The sequence below is a fragment of the Pelophylax lessonae genome (assembly GCF_965119305.1).
Source record: "Pelophylax lessonae genome assembly, chromosome: 2".
Lineage (NCBI taxonomy): Eukaryota > Metazoa > Chordata > Amphibia > Anura > Ranidae > Pelophylax > Pelophylax lessonae.
The window spans coordinates 450,341,327-450,360,022 of record NC_138769.1 but is presented as its reverse complement, the minus strand read 5'-3'; the positions used below and the strand labels follow the sequence as shown (position 1 = coordinate 450,360,022).

Genomic DNA, 18,696 nt, shown 5'->3' with positions numbered 1-18,696 from the left:
GTAAATCTGCTGCACGCAGTCGGAAAAAGGTTAAACACTTTTATTAAGGTATTACAAAATCCTAAAAGGGTTTGTTTAAAAGCAGATGCACAAATCAGTCATCCAGGATGATGTTTGTCCTGGCCTTGGGATCCGATTTACTGGGCCAATGGGTTTCGTGGGCCTCAGATCCTGTTACATATTACTGCAACAATATACAAAAGACATATATGAAACACATATATGAAACAACAATCACTGAATAACACATTGTATTACATAGTATGTAGCATATTGTCTCGAAACTTTTTGACAGGTAATGTCATGAAAAATCATATCCATTGTGAACACTCACAGGAGGGATGAAATTAAGTCTTTATCATGTAATATAATTAAAAATGAAAAGGTTTAGAAGGTAGTAATCTTTAAGATATAGAATAATTATACAGTAAGTTGTAGTATTGAAAAAATAATAGTCACCTGTGGAATAGTACATAATGTATAGGTGATGCATCGCCTGACCGGCCCGTGAGAAATCCTTTCAAACCCTCAAAAAATTGCCCACATCGAAAAGTAGCCACTGGCATAAACATCAAAAAGTAGCCACTGGCATAAATCTAGGCATTGAAAAAAGCAAAATGTGGCTATGTGTTAAGAGGTGGCTGGGGAGGGAAAGGGGGGGGGGGTGGGGGAAGGGAAGAGGGGAACGGAAAAAAGGGGAGGAAGGGGGAAAGAAAGGGAAATAGGGGAGGGTGGAACAAAGGAGGGGGAGGAAAAACACGGAGGAAGGGTGAGGGGAGGTGGAAACTAGAGGCGGAAGGGGGAAACAATGGGCGGAGAGGGGGGGGGAGAAGATGGAGAGAAAGGGAGGGGAAAGGGAATTGAGTGCAAGGGAAAAGAGTGGGAGGGAAAACAAAAACATTCCCCCCTCCCCTATTTCCCTTTCTTTACTTTTCATTTCCCCCTTCCTCCCCCTTTTTCCTTCCCCCCTACCTATCTCCCCACCCCCACAGTCCTTTCCCTCCCCAGCCACTTTATAACACGTAGAGACATTTTGCTTTTTTAATTCCCAGATTTATGCCAGTGGCCACATTTCGATGTGGGCAATTCATTTATTATTTTTTCAATACTACAACTTCTTATCATACTATATTTTAAAGATTACTACCTTCTAAAAGTTATCATTTTTAATTATATTACATTTTAAAGATTTAATTTCACCCCTCCTGTGCGTGTTCACAATGGATATGATTTTTCATGACATTATCGGTCAAATGGTTTCAAGACAGAATGCTACATAATATGTAATATAATGTGTTATTCAGTGATTGTTGTTTCATGTGTGTTTCATATATGTTTTTTTGCAGGGCCCTCTTTATTATTGATTGGAACCTGGGCAAACATTTTCTTGGACCCCTCCCCCCTGCAATTTCATTCTCCACCTGCTCTGAGACATGCAATCATTTTCAACTAGACTCAAAATCTATGTAGCAGATGAGGCAGCGATTGCAATTAGTTGCCAAAGATTACAGCATATAATTTCCACTCGCTGGTTGCTAGAGCTTATAGCACATCATTACCGCTCATTGATTGGTTGATAGAGGTTACTGCACATCATTACTACTAACTTATTTATTGCTAGAGGTTACTGCACATTATTATTGCACACTGATTGGTTGTTAATGGTTACTGGGCATTATTACCACTTATTGGTTGTACTACACCATGTACCTCAGAACTGCACCCACCTCCTTCATCCTGCACCTCCCGCCCTTTATACTGCACCAACCTCCTCCACACTGCACCCACCTCCTTTGTAGAGCACCCACCTTCTCCGTACTGCATACACCTCCATACTGCTCCTACCTCCATATTACAACTACCTACTCTATACTGCATTTACAACCTCTATACTGCACCCGCATCCTTCATACTGCACCCAAATCCTCCATACTGCACCTAGTACCTCTATATTGCATCCATCTCCATACTGCACCTAGTACCTCCATACTGCACCCACCTCCTCCATACTGCACCTAGTACCTCTATACTTCACCCACCTCCATACTATATCTAGTACTTCCATACTTCACCCACCTCTTCCATACTGCATCTAGTACCTCTATACTTCACCCACCTCTTCCATACTGCACCTAGTACCTCTATACTTCCCCCACCTCCATACTGCATCTAGTACTTCAATATTTCACCCACCTCCTCCATACTGAACCTAGTACCTCTATACTGCACCTAATAATTCAGCACTCAGCTGCCATGGAAGTAACTTACCTCCCAACTTCTCAGAGTCTGCAGCCTCACATGTACACCAATAGCACCAAGGCCGGTCACATCTCCTCCTCAAATCTGGCCAGTGAGAGTGCCTGAACAGCAAGCTGCTGGGGGAATGGTAGGGATCTGTCCCTGGCAATCAATTTTTCTTTTTCTTGTAGGGAGCTCCTGTCATGCCTACCCCGATGTAACATAGCCAGATCTGTGTACAAGCATCCATGATACTGTCCGTGATCGGATGAAAACTTACCTTTATTCAGACTGTACAGAATTATAAGCGCTAAACATCCGGTGATGAAACCTAAAGTTACGGCTGTAGTATGATTTCAGTAGCTGGTCAGTGAGGATTTAGGATAAGTATTCATGTAGAACAGAAGTTTGGAAGTAGGCTGTAAATTCGGACCAGTTGGTTCTATAGACAGACGGAGCTCTGAGCATATCTCGTTTTGATAAGTAATTTAGAAGATATTCAGACTTTCAACAAACTGAATAAAGGTTGCCTTAATTCCGTACAAACAGGTCCTTTTTACACATACAGTACATGGGGGCACCCTGGCCTGGACTGGGACAAAAATTAGGCCTGGGCATGTAAGACTGAGCAGTCGACACCAGAAGCGGACTGACAACTCATAGGGCCCCCTGCATCCCTTCCACACTCAAGACACACCCACACAAAGCCCCACCTACATATTGCAGCTAAGCTGGCATAAAGGAAGCATTTAAATATCACCTGCAGCATAGACTGATGGAAGTTCCCGACTGCTTTCCATAAAAGCTGTTGGGCACTTCCAGGTTTAAAGATCGCCACTGCACGGCAGTCATCTTTATGATGCAACCAGGGGAGTTTTACCAAAGCAGTGGGCCTGTGTGCAAGATTATAAGTTAGGCCCTAAAGTTCGGCGCACGCAGCACACTGCGGCAAACATTGGGTGTCGATTTGTTTGTGAGCACATGTTAGTTGAACAGTGACTGTCCCAGCCCACATGTATGTAAACAACGAGCACATGTTTGTAAACAGTTACTGGCCCCACCCACATATTTGTAAACAATGAGCACATGTTGGTAAACAGTGAGCACGTTTGTAAACAGTGACCGGCCCCGCCCACATATTTGCAAACAGTGAGCACATAGTTGTAAACAGTGGGCAGCAACACCCACATGTTTATAAGCAGTGAGCACGTTTGTGAACAGTGATTTGCCCCTCCCAGATGTTTGTAAACAGTGAGCACATAGTTGTAAACAGTATGCGGGGCACATCAGCTGTATGGGGGTGCTCTGGTGGGCACACCTGATGTAAGAGGGAGCTCTGGTGGGCACACCTAATGTGAGGGGGAGCTCTGCTGGGCACATTTATTGTAAGGACGAGCTCTGGTGGGCACATATGATGTAAGAGAGAGCTTTGATACGCACATCTGATGTAAGAGGGAGCTCTGATGGGCATAACAGATGTAAGAGGGAGCTCTGGTGGGCACATCTGATTTAAGAGGGAGCTCTGCTGGACACACCTGATGTAAGGGGAAGCTCTGGTGGGCACACCTGATATAACGGGAAGCTCTGGTGGGAACAGTTGATGTAAGAGGGGGCTCTGATGGGCACACCTGATGTAAGAGGGGGGCTATGGTGGGCACATATGATGTAAGAGGGAGCTCTGTACAAAACCAAAAGGAGTTCCCCTTGGGTGGGACTTTATAGGCACCAAGTTAACACACAGAAAAAAGATATGTAAAAAATAGAATCTTTATTAAGTTATACAAATGAGTAAAAACAATTTAGGCAAGCTGTAGAATACTTCACATATAGCAGTGGAACTTAGACAACACGGCCCCTGGGTTAAAACCCGACGCGTTTCGGAGTGTAAAACTGAACTCCTTCCTCAGGGGTGCCCTTGGAGGGTGGTATAGTTCACTGTAGTGATAGGTATGGATAGCCTGCCTGGGAGTTAAAAACAAATGGTCAGCATACCAATGTTGTCCACCGGGGGTGCCGTCTGGTTGTCCTAGAGAATGTTGGGATCTAAGACAGAATCCTGGATGCAAGGTGTCAGAGATTGCATGCTAACTAGTCTCAATTGGAGGCTAGGTGGGAGCAGCGGAAACCTCAAGTCACAGCAAATCTGCTACAACCTCGGCAGTCTGTATTTCCCCAGGGAGCATTGGAGCCTGGAAGGTCCTGTGTGTCGGGCAAGAGAGCTGCTTATATGTGAAGTATTCTACAGCTTGCCTAAATTATTTTTACTCATTTGTATAACTTAATAAATATTCTATTTTTTACATATTTTATTTCTGTGTGTTAACTTGGTGCCTATAAAATCCCACCCAAGGGGAACTCCTTTGGTTTTGTATTGACTTTCTGGGATGTGGCACCTAGGGGATTATGCAACATGAGCAACCTTTTTTGAATTAAGAGGGAGCTCTGGTTGGCACATCTGATGAAAGAGGGAGTTCTGATGGGCAAAACAGATGTAAGAGGGAGCTCTAGTGTGCACACCTGATGTAAATGGGAGCTCCGGTGGGTACAACTGATGTAAGGAGGAGCACTAGTGGGCAGTCCTGATGTAAGAGGAAACTCTGCTGGGCACATCTGATGTAAGGGGGTGTTCTGGTGGGCACATCTGATGTACGAGGGTGCTCTGGTGGGCACACCTGATGTAAGAGGGAGCTCTGGATGGCACATCTGATGTAAGGGGGGCTCTAGTAGGCACAGCTCATGTAAGAGGGAGGTCTGGCAAGCACACCTGATGTAAGGGGGAGCTCTGGTGGGCACACCTGATGTAAGAGGGAACTCGGGTGGGCACAGCTGATGTAGGGGGAGCTCTGCTGGGCACATCTGATGTAAGAGGGAACTCTGGTGGGCACACCTGATGTAAGGGGTAGATCTGCTGGGCACATCTGATGTAAGGGGTTCTCTGGTGGGCACATCTGATGTAAGGGAGAGCTCTGCTGATCACATCTGTTGTAAGGGGTGCTCTAGCAGACACAGTTGATGTAAGAGGAAGCTCTGGCGGACACTCCGGATGTAAGAGGGAGCTCTGGTGGGCACACCTGATGTAAAAGGAAGCTCTGGTGGGCACATCTAATGTAAGAAGGAGCTCTGGTGGGCACACCTGATATGAATGGGAGCTCTGGTTTGTAAAACTGATGGAAGGAGGAGCTCTGGTGGGCACATCTGATGTAAGGGGGAACTCTGCTGGGCACATCTGATGTAAGGATGTGATCTGGTGGGCACACCTGATGTAAGGGGGAGCTCTGGTGGGCACATCTAATGTAAGTATGAGTTCTGGTGGGCACATCTGATGTATGAGGGTGCTCTGGTGGGCACATCTGATGTAAAATGAAGTTCTGCTGGGCACACCTGATGTAAGGGGAGCTCTGATGGGCACACCTGATGTAAGCGGGATCTCTGGTGGGCACATCTGATGTAAAAGAGAGCTCTGGTGGGCACACCTGATGTAAGAGGGAGCCCTGGTGGGCACATCTAAAGTAAGGAGAAGCTTTGGTGGGCACACCTGATGTAAGATGGAGCTCTTGTGGGCACATCTGATGTAAGAAGGAGCTTTGCTGGGCACACCTTATGTAAGGGGAAGCCCTGGTGAGCACACCTGATGTAAGCGGGAGATCTGGTGGGCACAGCTGATGTAAGAGGGAACTCTGGTGGCCACACCTGATGTAAGGGGTAGATCTGCTGGGCACATCTAATGTAAGGGGGTTCTCTGGTGTGCACACCTGATGTAAGGGGGAGCTCTGGTGAGCACATCTGTTGTAAGGGGTACTCTGGTGGACACAGCTGATGTAAGAAGAAGCTCTGGTGGACACACCTGATGTAAGAGGCAGCTCTGGTAGACGCACCTGATGTAAGAGGCAGCTCTGGTGGACAAACCTGATGTAAGAGGCAGCTCTGGTGGACAAACCTGATGTAAGAGGCAGCTCTGGTGGGCACACCTGATGTAAATGGGAGCTCTGGTTTGTACAACTGATTGAAGCAAGAGCTCTGGTAGGCACACCTGATGTTAGAGCGAACTCTGCTGGGCACATCTGATGTAAGGGGGTGTTCTGGTGGGCACATCTGATGTATGAGGGCGCTCTGGTGGGCACATCTGATGTATGAGGGCGCTCTGGTGGGCACACCTGATGTAAGGGGGAGCTCTGGTGGGCACATCTAATGTAAGTGGGAGCTCTGGTGGGCACATCTAATGTAAGAAGGAGCGCTGTTGGGCACATCTAATGTAAGAAGGAGCTCTGGTGGGCACACCTGATGTAAATGGGAGCTCTGGTTTGTACAACTGATGGAAGCAGGAGCTCTGGTGGGCACACCTGATGTAAGAGGGAACTCTGCTGGGCACACCTGATGTAAGGGGGTGTTCTGGTGGGCACATCTGATGTACGAGGGTGCTCTGGTGGGCACACCTTATGTAAGGGGGAGCTCTGGTGGGCACATCTAATGTAAGTGGGAGCTCTAGTGGGCACATCTGATGTAAGGGGAGCACTGGTGGGCACATCTGATGTAAAATGGAGTTCTGCTGGGCACACCTGATATAAGAGGGATCTCTTGTGGGCACATCTGATTAAAAGAGAGCTCTAATGGGCACACCTGATGAAAGAGGGAGCCATGGTGGGCACATCTAAAGTAAGGGGAAGCTCTGGTGGGCACACCTGATGTAAGATGGAGCTCTTGTTGCACACCTAATGTAAGAGGGAACTCGAGTGGGTACAGCCGATGTAGGGGGAGCTCTGCTGGGCACACCCGATGTAAGGGGGAGCTCTGCTGGGCACACCCGATGTAAGGGGGAGCTCTGCTGGGCACACCCGATGTAAGGGGGAGCTCTGGTTAGCACACCTGATGTAAGGGGGAGATCTGGTGGGCACAGCTGATGTAAGAGGGAACTCTGGTGGCCACACCTGATGTAAGGGGTAGATCTGCTGGGCAAATCTAATGTAAGGGGGTTCTCTGGTGGGCACACCTGATGTAAGGTGGAGCTCTGGTGAGCACATCTGTTGTAAGGGGTGCTCTGGTGGACACAGCTGATGTAAGAGGAAGCTCTGGTGGACACACCTGATGTAGAAGGCAGCTCTGGTGGGCACACCTGATGTAAAAGGGAGCTCTGGTGGGCACATCTAATGTAAGAAGGAGCTCTGTTGGGCACACCTGATGTAAATGGGAGCTCTGGTTTGTACAACTAATGGAAGGAGGAGCTCTGGTGGGCACACCTGATGTTAGAGGGAACTCTGCTGGGCACATCTGATGTAAGGGGTGTTCTGGTGGGCACATCTAATGCAAGAATGAGCTCTGGTGGGCACATCTAATGTAAGAAGGAGCTCTGGTGGGCACACCTGATGTAAATGGGAGCTCTGGTTTGTACAACTGATCGAAGGAGGAGCTCTGGTGGGCACACCTGATGTAAGAGGGAACTCTGCTGGGCACATCTGATGTAAGGGGGTGTTCTGGTAAGCACATCTGATGTACAAGGGTGCTCTGGTGGGCACACCTGATGTACGGGGAGCTCTGGTGGGCACATCTAATGTAGGTGGGAGCTCTAGTGGGCACATCTGATGTAAAAGGTGCTCTGGTGGGCACATCTGATGTAAAATGGAGTTCTGCTGGGCACACCTGGTTTAAGGGGGAGCTCTGATGGGCACACCTGATGTAAGAGGGATCTCTGGTGGGCACATCTGATGTAAGGGGAGCTCTGCTGGGCACATCTGATGTAAGGGGGAGCTCTTTTGGGCACATCTGATGTAAAAGAGAGCTCTGGTGGGCACACCTGATGTAAGAGGAACCCCTCTTGGGCACATCTTAAGTAAGGGGAAGCTCTGGTGGGCACATCTGATGTAAGAAGGAGCTCTGCTGGGCACACCTTATGTAAGGGGGAGCTCTGGTGAGCACACCTGATGTAAGCGGAAGAGCTGGTGGGCACATCTAATGTAGGTGGGAGCTCTAGTGGGCACATCTGATGTAAGGGGTGCTCTGGTGGGCACATCTGATGTAAAATGGAGTTCTGCTGGGCACACCTGGTGTAAGGGGGAGCTTTGGTGGGCACACCTGATGTAAGAGGGATCTCTGGTGGGCACATCTGATGTAAAAGAGAGCTCTAGTGGGCACACCTGATGTAAGAAGGAGCCCTGTTGGGCACATCTAAAGTAAGGGGAAGCTCTGGTGGGCACACCTGATGTAAGATGGAGCTCTTGTTGGCACACCTGATGTAAGAGGGAACTCGAGTTGGTACAGCTGATGTAGGGGGAGCTCTGCTGGGCACACCTGATGTAAGGGGGAGCTCTGATGGGCACTCCCGAGGTAAGAAGGTTCTCTGGTGGGCACATCTGATGTAAAAGAGAGCTCTGGTGGGCACACCTGATGTAAGAGGGAGCCCTGGTGAGCACATCTAAAGTAAGGGGAAGCTCTGGTGGGTACACCTGATGTAAGATGGAGCTCTTGTGGGCACATCTGATGTAAGAAGGAGCTCTGCTGGGCACACCTTATGTAAGGGGGAGCTCTGGTGAGCACACCTGATGTAAGCGGGAGATCTGGTGGGCACAGCTGATGTAAGAGGCACTCTGGTGGGCACATCTGATGTAAAATGTAGTTCTGATGGGCACACCTGATGTAAGAGGGAGCCCTGGTGGGCATATCTAAAGTAAAGGGGAGCTCTGGTAGGCACACCTGATGTAAGATGGAGCTCTTGTGGGCACATCTGATTTAAAAGTGAGCTCTAAAGGGCACACCAGATATAAGAGGGAGCTCTTATGGGGACATCTGATGTAAGAGGAAGCTCTGGTGGGCACACTTGATGTAAGGGGGAGCTCTGGTGGTTACATCTGATGTAAAGGGGAGCTCTGGTGGGCAAATCTGATGTAAGGGGGGCTCTGGTGGGTACATCTGATTTAAGAGGGAGTTCTGCTGGGCACATCTAATGTAAGGGGGAGCTCTGGTGGGCACATGTGATGTAAGGGGGAGCTCTGGTGGGCACATCTGATTTAAGGGGGGGCTATGATGGGCACATCTAATGTAGGGGGGAGCTCTGGTGGGAACACCTGATTTAAGGGGGAACTCTGGTGGGCACACCTGATGTAAGGGGGCGCTCTGGTGGTTACACCAGATGTAAGGGGGAGCTCTGGTGGGCACAAGTGTTGTATGAGGAAGCTCTGGTGGACACACTTAACCTAAGAGGAAGCTCTGGTGGGCACATGTGATGTAAGAGGGCGCTCTGGTGGGCACATCTTATGTAAGGAAGAGCTCTGGTGGGCACATCTGATGTAAGGGGAAGCTCTGGTGGGCACATCTGATGTAAGGGGGAGCTCTGATGGGCACATCTTATGTAAGGGGGAGCTCTGGTGGGCACATCTGAAGAAAGGAGGAGCTCTGGTGGGCACATCTGATGTAATAGGGAGCTCTGTTGGGAACACCTGATGTAAGAGGAAGCTCTGATGGGCACACCTGGTGTAATGGGAAAGTCTGGTGGGAACACTTGTGAAAAATAATTGCGCTAAACTTAATAAAATGATACTATTTACAATAGTGCAAATATAATTAAAACATATGTGAAGAAAAAGTCCAAAATTAAGAGTCCATCCATGTGTAATAACGTGCAAAAATGAACTGATAAACTTTTGTGACTTGAATGATGATGTGAATGTTGTTAACTCAATTCAATAATAATGAGTTATAAACATATAAAAATGTCAACTCAATTCCCATGCACCTTCACCCGGGGTGTATGCACACTGCAAGCCGCTTACCAGATGTCAGATGAACATATCATAGGGAATAAAGTTCTCCTCACTCCAGAATATAGCTGTCAGCTGATACAACGATCCCAAGATTGATGGTATCCTGTCTCCTTGTGGCTCCGCAATTAGCACATGTAGAAAGATTCAAATGGACCAACAATAGTGCATTACCCCCAGTTTTTTGTGTATAATCCAAGTTAAAAAGATGCAACAAGCTGAAGAACGTCACGGCCGTCTGCAGAACGGTATCGTGACAAAATGACAGCGCGACCATCTCCGTCTGACGCGTTTCCACACAAGGGGTCGTCTACTGGGACTGGAGCAGGGGACTCTGGTGGGCATGCCTGATCTAAGAGGGGGGCTCTGGTGGGAACATATTATGTTAGACGGAGCTCTGATAGTCACATCTGATGTAAGTGGGAGCTCTAATGGGCACAACAGATATAAGAGGGAGCTCTGGTGGGCACATCTGATGTAAGGGGGAGCTCTGGTGGGCACACCTGATGTAAGAGGGAGCTCTGGTGGGCACACCTGAGATAAATTGGAGCTCTGGTGGGTACAACTAATGCAAGGAGGAGCTCTGGTGGGCACACCTGATGTAAGAGGGAACTCTGCTGGGCACATCAGATGTAAGAGGGAGCTGTGATTGGCACATCTGATGTAAGGGGGGCTCTAGTGATCATATCATATATAAGGGGGAGCTCTGGTGGACACAACTGAAACAAGGGGTAGGTCAGGTGGGCACAACTGTTGTAAGGGGGAGCTCTGGTGGGCACAACTGATGTAAGGGGGAGCTCCGTTGGGGGCACAACTGTTGTAGGGGGAGCTCTGGTGGGCACACATGATGTAAGGGGGAGCTCTGGTGCGTACATCTGATGTAAGAGGGAGCTCTGGTGGGCACGCCAGATGTAAGGGAGAGCTCTGGTGGGAACATCTGATATAAGAGGGAGCTCTGGTGGGCACACCTGATGTAACAGGGATCTCTGGTGGGCACATCTGATGTAAAAGAGAGCTCTAGTGGGCACACCTGATGTAAGATGGAGCTCTGGTTGGCACAACTGATGTAAGAGGGAACTCGAGTGGGTACAGCTGATGTAGGGGGAACTCTGCTGGGCACATCGGATTTAAGGGGAGCTCTGCTGGGCACACCTGATGTAAGGGGGAGCTCTGGTGGGCACACCTGATGTAAGAAGGATCTCTGGTGGGCACATCTGATGTAAAAGAGAGCTCTGCTGGGCACACCTTATGTAAGGGGGAGCTCTGGTGAGCACACCTGATGTAAGCGGGAGATCTGGTGGGCACAGCTGATGTAAGAGGGAACTCTGGTGGCCACACCTGATGTAAATGGGAGCTCTGGTTTGTACAACTGATGGAAGGAGGAGCTCTGGTGGGCACACATGATGTAAGAGGGAATTCTGCTGGGCACATCTGATGTAAGGGGGTGTTCTGGTGGGCACATCTGATGTACGAGGGTACTCTGGTGGGCACACCTGATGTAAGGGGGAGCTTCGGTGGGCACATCTAAAGTAAGTGGGAGCTCTAGTGGGCACATCTGATGTAAGGGGTGCGCTGGTGGGCACATCTGATGTAAGGGGGGCTCTGGTGGGTACATCTGATTTAAGAGGGAGTTCTGCTGGGCACATATAATGTAAGGGGGAGCTCTGGTCGGCATACCTGATGTAAGAGGGAGGTCTGGTGGGCATACCTAATGTTAGACAGACCTCTGGTGGGCATACCTAATGTAAGACAGACCTCTGCTGAGCACATCTAATGTAAGGGGGGCCTCTGGTGAGTACACCTGATGTAACAGGGAGCTCTGGTGGGTGTATCTGATGTAAGGAGGATCTCTGGTGGGCACATTTGATGTAACGGGGAGCTCTGGTGGGCACATGTAATGTAGGGGGGAGCTCTGGTGGGCACATCTGATTTAAGGGGGAGCTCTGGTGGGCAGACCTGATGTAAGAGGGAGCTCTGCTGGGCACACCTGATGTAAGAGGGAGCTCTGGTGGGCACACCTGGTGTAAGGGGGAGCTCTGGTGGGCACATCTGATGTAAGTAGGAGCTCTGGTGGGCACATCTGATGTAGGGGGGGCTATAGTGGGCACATCTGATGTAAGAGGGAGTTCTGCTGGGCACATCTAATGTAGGGGGGAGCTCTGGTGGGAACACCTGATATAAGATGGAGGTCTGGAGAGAACACCTGATGTAAGGGGGAACTCTGGTGGGCACACCTGATGTAAGGGGGAGCTCTGCTGAGCACATGTAATGTAAGGGGGCGCTCTGGTGGTTACACCATATGTAAGGGGGAGCTCTGGTGGGCACATCTGTTGTAAGGGGGAGCTCTGGTGGGCACAGGTGGTGTATGAGGACGCTCTGGTGGGCACACCTAACCTAAGAGGAAGCTCTGGTGGGCACATCTGATGTAAGAGGGAGCTCTGGTGGGCAGATCTGATGTAAGGGGGAGCTCTGGTGGGCACATCTGATGTAAGGGGGAGCTCTAATGGGCACATCTTATGTAAGGTGGGCACATCTGAAGTAAGGGGGAGCTCTGGTGAGCACATCTGATGTAATAGGGAGCTCTGTTGGGCACACCTGATGTAAGAGGAAGATCTGATGGGCACACATGGTGTAACGGGAAAGTCTGGTGGGAACACTTGATGTAAGAGGGAGCTCTTGTGGGCACATCTGATGTAAGAGTGAGCTCTAGTGGGCACACCAGATGTAAGAGGGAGCTCTTACGGGGACAGCTGATGTAAGAGGAAGCTCTAGTGGGCACGCCTGATGTAAGGGGGAGCTCTGGTGGGTACATCTGATGTAAGGGGGGCTCTGGTGGGTACATCTGATTTAAAAGGGAGTTCTGCTGGGCACATCTAATGTAAGGGGGAGCTCTGGTCAGCATACCTGATGTAAGAGGGAGGTCTGGTGGGCATACCTAATGTAAGACAGACCTCTGGTGGGCATACGTAATGTAAGGGGGGCCTCTGGTGAGTACACCTGATGTAACAGGGAGCTCTGGTGGGCGTATCTGATGTAAGGAGGAGCTCTGGTGGGCACATCTGATGTAAGGGGGAGCTCTGGTGGGCACATGTAATGTAAGGGGGAGCTCTGGTGGGCACATCTGATTTAAAGGGGGAGCTCTGGTGGGCACACCTGATGTAAGAAGGAGCTTTGCTGGGCACACCTGATGTAAGAGGGAGCTCTGGTGGGCACACCTGGTGTAAGGGGAAGCTCTGGTGGGCACATCTGATGTAAATAGGAGCTCTGGTGGGCACATCTGATGTAAGGGTGGCTATGGTGGGCACATCTGATGTAAGAGGGAGTTCTGCTGGGTACATCTAATGTAGGGGGGAGCTCTGGTGGGAACACCTGATGTAAGATGGAGGTCTGGAGAGAACACCTGATGTAAGGGAGAACTCTGGTAGGCACACCTCATGTAAGGGGGAGCTCTGCTGAGCACATGTAATGTAAGGGGGCGCTCTGGTGGATACACCAGATGTAAGGGGGAGCTCTGGTGGGCACATCTGTTGTAAGGGGGAGCTCTGGTGGGCACAGGTGGTGTATAAGGAAGCTCTGGTGGACACACCTTACCTAAGAGGAAGCTCTGGTGGGCACATCTGATGTAAGAGGGAGCTCTGGTGGGCACATCTGATGTAAGGGGGAGCTCTGGTGGGCACATCTGATGTAAGGGGGAGCTCTAATGGGCACATCTTATGTAAGGGGGAGCTCTGGTGGGCACATCTGATGTAAGAGGGAGCTCTGGTGGGCACATCTGATGTAAGAGGGAGCTCTGTTGGGCACACCTGATGTAAGAGGAAGCTCTGATGGGCACACCTGGTGTAATGGGAAAGTCTGGTGGGCACACCTGATTTAAGAGGGGGGCTCTGGTGGGAACATGTTATGTAAGACGGAGCTCTGATAGGCACATCTGATGTAAGAGGGAGCTCTAATGGGCACAACAGATATAAGAGGGAGCTCTGGTGGGCACATTGATGTAAGGGGGAGCTCTGGTGGGCACACCTGATATAAGAGGGAGCTCTGGTGGGCACACCTGAGATAAATTGGAGCTCTGGTGGGTACAACTAATGCAAGGAGGAGCTTTGGTGGGCACACCTGATGTATGGGGGAGCTCTGCTGGGCACATCTGATGTAAGAAGCAGCTCTGTTGAGCACAGCTGATGTAAGGGGAGCTCTGGTTGGCACATCTGATGTAAGAGGGAGCTCTGCCGGGTACACCTGATGTAAAAGGGATCTCTGGTGGACACACCTGATGTAAAAGGGAGCTCTGGTGGGCACACCTGATGTAAGAGGGAGCTCTGGTGGGCACATCTCATGTAAGAGGGAGGTCTGGTGCGCACATCTGATGTAAGAGGGAGCTCTGCTGGGCCCACCTAATGTAAGAGGGAGCTCTGGTAGGCAGATCTGATATAAGAGGGAGCTCTGGTGCGCACATCTGATTTAAGAGGGAGCTCTTATGGGCACGCCTGATGTAAGGGGGAGCTCTGGTGGGCACATCTGATGTAAGATAAGCTCTGGCGGGAACGCCTGATGTAAGGTTGTGCTCTGGTGGGCACGCCTGATGTAAGTGGAAACTCAGATGGGCAAACCTGATATAAAAGGGAGCTCTGGTGAGCACAACTGATGTAAGGGGAACTTTGGTGGGCACACCTGATGTATGGGGGAGCTCTGCTGGGCACACCTGATGTAAGTGGGAGCTCTGCTGGGCACAGCTGATGTATGGGGGATCTCTGTTGGGCACATCTGATGTAAGAGGAGCTCTGGTGGACACACCTGATATAAGAGGGAGCTCTGGTGGGCACACCTGATATAAGTAGGAGCTCTGCTGGGTACACTTGATGTAAAAGGTATCTCTGGTGGACACAGCTGATGTGAAAGGGAGCTCTGGTGGGCACACCTGGTGTAAAAAAGGAGGTCTGGCGTGAACATCTGATGTAAGAGGGAGCTTTGGTGGGCACACCTGAAGTAAGAGGGAGCTCTGCTGGACACACCTGATGTAAGACGGATCTCTGGTTGGCACACCTGATGCAATATTGAGCTCTGGTGGGTACATCTGATGTATGAGGGAGCTCTGGTGGGCACATCTGATGTAAGGGTGAGCTCTGCTTTGCCCTGATGTAAAGGAGAGCTCTGGTGGGCACATCTGATGTAAAAGGGATCTCCATACTGCACCTAGTATCTATACTGAACCCACCTCCTCTACACTGCACCCACATCCTCCATACTGCACCCACATCCTCCATACTGCACCCACATTCTCTATACATCACCCACATCCTCCATACTGCACCTAGTACCTCTATACTGCACCAACCTCCTCCATACTGCATCTAGTACCTACATCTCCATACTACACCTAGTACCTCTATACTGCAGCTAATAATTCAGCACTCAACTGCCACAGAAGTAACTTACCTCCCGCACCCAAGCCGGCCACATTTCCTCCCCAAACCTCGTCAATGAGAGTGCCTGAATAGCAACTGCTGGGGGAAGAGGTAGGGGGAGGGATCTGTCTCAGGCAATCAATCTTTCTTCTTCTTATAGGAAGCTCCTGTCATGCCTGCCCCAAAGTGACATAGCCAAATCTGTGTACAGGTGCCCGCAGCACTGTCCGGGATCGGGCTGGAGAAGTTTGTATGGGGACAACATTTTTAAAATCTGTGACAACTGCCCCACAACAATCACTCGGCCCTTGGCAGCTGCACCGTTTGCCCCACGTTAAAGACGGCTATGGTTTTTTGTATATTATTGCAGTAATATATTATAGGATCTGGGGCCCTGATAAAGCGAGTTTTCCTGCGAAACACATTGGCCCAGTAAATCGGATCCCAAGGCTAGGACAACTATCATCCTGGACGACTGATTTGTGGATATGCTTTTAAATAAACCCTTTTAAGATTTTGTGATACCTTAATAAAAGTGTTTCATTTTTATAATTCATTGGTCAGTGTTTATTATACCCTAGGAGGTACATTTAAAGTCCCAGACATTTCTGTACTTTTCTATTGTCTATTAAGGGACACAGGAATTCGTAGACTGTTGGATTATACTGCCACCTATAGGAAAAATGGACACTAGCAACAAAAAATGCTGTTCAAAGGAAGAGGGTGTTGGGCGCTTCCGACCAAGCCAAGGGAGAAACAGGGGAAGTTCACCGCTGTAAGAGGGATGCAGGGGATGTCTCCAAAGTCTTGTGAGGAACCGTCACAAAAGGCTGAATACTAGGCTGCACTGACGGGAGAAACTCCGAGGAATCCGTTGGTAAACATGAAAAAGAAAAACAGGCGCCATGTAGTAAGCCATAAGATTTATTGCACAAAAAATGACATAGTATCTTACACTATGGTAAGCTTCAATCCGTATCTCAGCGGGTCCAGCCGCACGATCCGGCCGTCCACCAGCCCGGAGGTGACGTCACAGGAAGCTGGTCCGGAGGGTTGGTTACATCGGAAGCCACGGTGAAACGCAAGCTCCCGGAAATGACGCAACGCGTTTCGGAGCATGCGCACTCGGCTCCTTTCTCAAGCGTCTCACAGCCAACCTCTGGGAGGAGCTACCTGGTTTTAAACAGTAATGCAACATAGCCCTGTTGCTCCTAATTTAGTGGTTTAGTATGTATATTACAGACAGTTCTTTTTCTATTTGTCCTTATAGAGACCCCTACTTGTGCCCTGCTGAAAACTGCTGCACATTTCTATCTGTTACCTCCTACAGTAATACATTTAGGGAGTTTAGATTTAAAGTCTGTCCTGGTTAGTATACAAATGCTGTCATTGATCCTTGTTTGCAGTTCTTCCCTGCAGCTCCTCCTTCCCCAACTCAGATTTCACAGTACTTACCCCATTGCTCTCAGTGTCCAGTGGCAACTCTCCCAGCTTTCTTTATAGTCACTGTGTATTCCTAGTGGGTACGGTATTAGCCAGAGCCTTGTTACAGACCTTCCCTTTCCCTCTAGTATTATAGTACATCTTCATGCTACCAGTGCTAATTTGCTACGAAACTGAGGCATGATGGTTAAGGGTGGTGTTATCCTTTGCTAGCCAATTACTTTTTTATTTCTAGTGCCCATTTCTCCTTTAAACAGGGCAGTATAAACCAACAGTCTAAGAATTCCTCAATGGACTCCTAGAAGAGGATTTTATGGTAAGTACTAATAATTCTTTTGATATATGGTTTGCATTTCTGTAAGTGCTCGGAAAAGCTATTACCTATGGCTTCCCATAGGTTTCAGAAGGTTGTCAGATGTGCATGCACCATTTACCTATCTTAGGGCATTCCCATCCTGCAAAGCACTCTTAAACCTTCATGTTTGGTAATGGGTTAAGGAGAAAACTGTGCTGGCAGATGCTGCTGGCTGAAATCAGTGATTATCTCTTGACAATGGATAGCTTTAACATGAGCCTTTACTTTGCCCATGGAAGGCAAAGAAGCATACTTACTTCAATGCCAACTCCTTTCACCATATAATCATCTTCCCTTCATTACCCTGTCACTCTGTTTGGCCACCTGAAACAAAGAGAAATACCTTGTACTTCCAGGTATAGGGACCTTTTTTGTCCCTTTTCCCACAATGCAGCTCTGTATATATCTGTGGCCAAATGCCAGACCTATGCTGTCATATGGAGATGAGGAGAGAATTCCTAACCCCACATAAGTCTGGACCATTGTGCTTAAAGCTAAAACAGGGCTTTTTCTCTATACTACACTACAAGGGCAAACAGAGAAGCGGGGAAGTGAGGGTAAGGTGAGTAAAAGCAACTGGGGGTGGCCAGAATTAAGGTGAGCATAAGCAGCTGGATGGGCATAGCACAGGTTCACTTGAATCTTCATTTTTGAAAGACCCACAGTTTACCTATTGTAGCCTTGTATCATTAGGATCACCACTCACTTCACCTTCAAAAATGTAGATTGGCACCTTATTTTTACTATTTTTTCCCAGATATACACTTGCCAATATTGCAAATAGTTTTGAACTTCATAGAAATATGAATTAAAAAATAAGTATAGCAACAATGTATATTTAAGAATAATATTAATATAATGAAATCAATGGTCACAAATGGTGAGATAACATGAGGGACAGGGGACCATCTGGGAATCCCCCTTATTATAAAGGGGCCTTTAGTTTTCCAAAAGTCCTCCCTTTCCCAGCAAACCACCACATACAAAGAGCCCCCTGGAAAGACACCTTCTCAATGTTGAGGGCATGTGGCCTGGTATAGTTCAACAGGGGGAGGGGTCCTATTAATATAAGGGTCTGCTATATATTTGGGGGGGGGGACCCCATGCCAAATCCATACCAGACCCTTATTCTAAATGAAAAGATTCAGTTCCTATTAATTTTAATAGGGTTCAGGCGCCATGTTCAGAGTTTCCAAATATTTTCAAGTGCTCATTAAACATCTGGCAAACTAAACTTTGTTTCACTCATCACTGTTGGTGAGATTTCTGTCCTTCATTTGTTTAGTCTGCACACCTGTTAGATATTTTATTTATTTTATACTATAGAGAATGCAATAAACAATACACAGGTAGGTGGAAGTAGATATCAATGGAAGTGGATTAAAGATATATAAGATCCCAGGACCCCACCTGGCTACATCTATAACTGAAATATTACTTTGAGTGAACTGATAATTTATGTACTGAGTTTATAACAAAAGCATTATTGTCAGTGTTTTTTTTTTTTGGG

The 18,696-nt window shown here is 48.5% G+C and overlaps 1 protein-coding gene across 1 annotated transcript in view; it reads left to right on the top strand.

Moving 5' to 3' along the window:
• UPF3A (UPF3A regulator of nonsense mediated mRNA decay) overlaps positions 1 to 18,696 on the top strand; it is a 66,429-nt gene that overhangs the window by 22,266 nt on the left and 25,467 nt on the right. The gene's annotated exons all lie outside the window — the stretch shown is intronic.